This window comes from Arachis ipaensis, chromosome B05, assembly GCF_000816755.2.
Source record: "Arachis ipaensis cultivar K30076 chromosome B05, Araip1.1, whole genome shotgun sequence".
In the NCBI taxonomy this organism is placed as follows: Eukaryota; Viridiplantae; Streptophyta; class Magnoliopsida; order Fabales; family Fabaceae; genus Arachis; species Arachis ipaensis.
In genome coordinates this window covers 7446543-7450949 of record NC_029789.2, presented here as the reverse complement: position 1 = coordinate 7450949, position 4407 = coordinate 7446543, and positions in this window count along the sequence as shown.

The window sequence follows — 4407 nt, the reverse complement described above, 5'->3', positions numbered from 1 at the left end:
AAAAAATTTAATATTTCTGCGGGTAGGGTAGGGTAGGGTAGGGTTTAGAACTTTAGGGTGCGGGTAGGGTTAGGATTGAGAGATTCTCAACCCGCGGGTAGGGTAGGGTAGAGTTTTAATAGAATTTTCAACCCGCGGGTAGGGTTAGGGTAGGGTCCAAACCCTACCCTACCCTACCCTACCCATTGCCAGCCCTAACCGTTAGTGACAACTTTTCTTAACCGTTAAAATAATCGCTGCAAATCAACATTTAACCACAGATAACATTTTGCGGCGGTTCTTCATCGCTGCGATATTTCAAAATGAATATGTTTCGCCTTTGTTGCGATATTCACAAGGATCCGTTGTTGGTTCCTAGACTTGAAAAAAAATAATTATATATGCGGCAAGACTTAATATGATTATGAAGAGATACAAAACAGCTTGAACGTTCGTAGTAAGTAGTTCTATGCTAAGAAGCAAACAAAAAATAGAGAACACAATGTAAACTATCTAGAATATATATGATTGAAGTTATACGAGGTAATAACCACAATCATGGTTGCTCCGTCTTCACATTAATGATGATAATACTGTAGCAAACTAAACTTCGTATATTTGATGATAGAGTATAATATTAATATACTAATTAATACTAATGTGTACATGTAGCAGAAGTAAAGAAGGATAGCTGTCGCTTTAAAGGAACACAGTACGAAATGTATATAATATATAGTTGTAAATTTAGTAACATGGTTGCAATAGACAAATATGTGGTTGATTAAATTAAATTAGGCGCAAAGAGATTGGCAGTAGCATTTAGTAATTGTGTAGCAGCTGCTACCACAGAGTGCGCATTAATGCTTCAAATTCTCGTTATTATTATAATATATGTATATAGTACAGAACCATGCAAATTAAATGTTTTTAATTAATTAATATATATGTGACATGTGATCCAATGAATGTGAAAACCTAAATACACAAAGTATACTATATATATCTTGTTCTATAAAAAATTTGACTCTAACAAAAGATAAAAACTAATGTCATAAACAATTTTGTAAAAGTAACTCAATGGGTAATAAATAAATAATACCGGAAGACTGCGTACGGCGTATGCATGCAGCAAGCTCCTCCTCGCTTGGAGACAAGACGACCGCAAATATTAACAAAAATAAAACACAGAACAATGAGCTCTTTGCTTAATTATTCATTCTATGTTGTGGTGTGAGTGTCGTTTCCAAGCACATACATCCTTTCTTTTTGTTCACATTGTTCTCATCGTATATAGATATGTTTATGGCACTTTGCATGCCATGCATTTTTTTGTTCAGACCCTAATAATATACCTTCCCATTTCTATTAATTATCATAATATTTTAGAGGGTTTTTATATCTTTTAAATTTAAAATCCTAACTCATAAATTTATTAAAATAAAAATAGACCAAATCATAATTAAGTCTAAAACAAACAAAATAAAATAAACATAAAATAACCAACCAAAATAATCATATAATAAATATTAAGAATGTGATAATGCCTATTTAATTTATCTTAACTAACGAGAGTCTTTAATACATTTTGAAAATAATAAGAGGTTTGACTTTCTATAATTATTAATCATTGTCTTGCGTGTCTAATTCTTGATGCATCTTCTGAACGAATGATTTAGTTATGTTTGCAAAACTTTTTTTATTTTCTTAGTTGTTGTTCTTGTAATTAGACCAATCGACATATAACAGTTCTCAGTTTATCCTACAAAGCTCGTACCAAATAGTATATATCTCCTAATTCGACAGGTTAAAAACTAATCTGTTATGGATCTGAACTCCATTTAAAAATATATCACTAGCCAATAAACTATTGCATGTATAAGACAAAATTTAAACTCCTAATATTTAAAGATCTTCTGCTGACTACTCGACTAACTCAAATTGATTTTACTAATTATTTATTTATTGGCCAATTATTTGTGTGGAAATTTAATTAATTAATTTAAATAAATGAGAATTAGTGATAGTGAATGTGTGGAGTGGAGTGAATAGTAACGAACAATATTTAATAGTAATGATTCGTGTCTGATGCACGGAGCTGAAAAAGATTTGGCAGTGAAGCCTTGATTTTGAATAATGAATTCTTTACCTACAGCAAGTACATTCACGATTATTACTATATCAATTAAGGGTTGACTGGTCTCCGTTACTGCATTTCTTTTTAAATAACATGTACGTTTAATAATCAATTTTTTCAGTTATTCAATCAAATAATGCATAATTATAAATTAATTTCTTTTTAACTAAATTGACGAAAGTAACTCTAGTTTAGATTCTGCTAATTACAATTTTCAAGTCTTCAAACACTCTATTAGTTTATTGCTCGAGTTAAAAGGGATGATAAGTATTGAGTTAATAATCAAAATCGTTCCTGAAAGATATTTCGATCCTTATTTTCGTTTTCGAAAGATAAATTTAATCAAAATCGTTCTCAAAAGATTTAAAATTAATCACGTTAGTCCCTCCGTCTATTTTGTCACTAACAACATTAATTTTGCTGACGTGACACGTTAATTTTTTTGTCTTTTTGGTCATGGGCTGTTAAGCCAAAAAAAAATAGAAACAGAACCAACAAAACCCTAACTAACCAAAACCTCGACCCACCCGTACCCGCCCCGAAAATCCCTCCTCAACCCATTTGAGTAGCTTCGAGCCTCCATTCCCGTCCCGCTGCAACACAACCCTCGCAATGGTGGTTCTTCAAGCTTCACGCTGCGCACTGTCTCCAGTAACCACCGCCGTCGCCGGATGTTGCAGACATACCACGCCTTGCCTGAACGCCAACCTTCGCCACCTATCAAGCATCTTAGATCCCCTGCTCCACAGTTGTTGCCACCGCCGCATCAATGGTATAGTGCTCGCTTTCCACCCCAATCCAATTGGTTGCCCTGTCGTTTTTAGCGGAAATTTTGGACTTGGGGTTTGCTTTCAAAATTACAGCTTTGTTGCCGTTTGCGTGCTTCCTCGCGTTGATGTAGTTCTTTATGGTTTTATTCACATAAAACATCTACAGTGTAGGGTATTGTTGTAGTTAATAATTTGCTGTAGTGTAGATTGTATCGTTTTTTTCTTTGGTTTGTTGATTTTGAAGACTATGAAGAGGTAGAAAATTGAACCTTCCAATTCGAGGAGGTTTAGGTTGTTCAAATTTTGTTTGCTATTGGAGTGTTATATTTGGTTTTCATTTCGTGCAAGTTTCCTCAAATTCTGAAGATTGTGTCAACGATAAGTGGGGATGAGATTTATGATGGATTGGATGGTGTCGCTATTGTTGGTGGCTTAGAAGGTTCAGAGTTGAGCAAACCTTTTGTTAGTTCTGCTTATCGAGATTCACTTCACCGGAGGCTAGATGATAGCACGGACAAGGATGCTCCCTTGAGACCCAACAAAGTTTCACTGAAGGAGGAAGAACATGGTGGTGAATCCGTGGAGCGTGTTCCTCAGAAGTATGGCAGAATTACTGGAAGAATCATGCGGCAAATGAATAGGACAAACAATTTATCTGTACTTGAGAGAATGACAGATGATGCATAGACATTGGGGCTGAAGGCTTGGGGAGAATTAGACACGGTTGATGGCGTGGAGTCCGGAGAGAAATCTATCATTAAAGGAAAGCCTGAGTCCTGTCTTTCTTGGATATCAATGACCGAGGATGAATTGCAGAAGAGAGATGGCTTGATGTTTCTACCTTGCGGACTAGCAGCAGGTTCCTCAATCACTGTGGTGGGAACACCTATGTTCCTAAGCTTGAGAAATTGAGGAAAAGTGATGGATTGGTTGCAGTTTCACAGTTCGTGGTTGAGTTACAAGGACTAAAGTCAGTTGAAGGGGAAGATCTTCCGACTGAATCCTCGGTTAAGAGGGGACGGGAGCAAATGACCAGTTATCGAACATAATACCTGCTATCGAATGCACTGGGGAACAGCTCAAAGATGTGATGGCTTGCCAACTGAAGATGATGAAGGAATGCTTGAAGAACCACCATTGCGGGGGTTGTGTTGCAGCGGGACGGGAATGGAGGCTCGAAGCTACTCAGACGGGTTGAAGAGGGATTTTCGGGGTGGGTCGAGTTCTGGGTAGTTAGGGTTCTATTTTTGTTTTTTAGGCTTAACAGTCCATGACCAAAAAGACAAAAAAAAAAAAAAAACTAATGTGCCACGTGAGTAAAAGTAACGTTGTTAGTGACAGAATAGACGAAGGGACTAACATGATTAATTTTAAATCTTTCGAGGACAATTTTGATTAAATTTATCTTTCGAGGACGAAAATGAAGATCGGGATATCTTTTGGGACGATTTTGACTATTAACTCGATAAGTATTATATATTTTCAAAATTTTCCGAGAAAAAAAGAAATATACAGTTAACATAT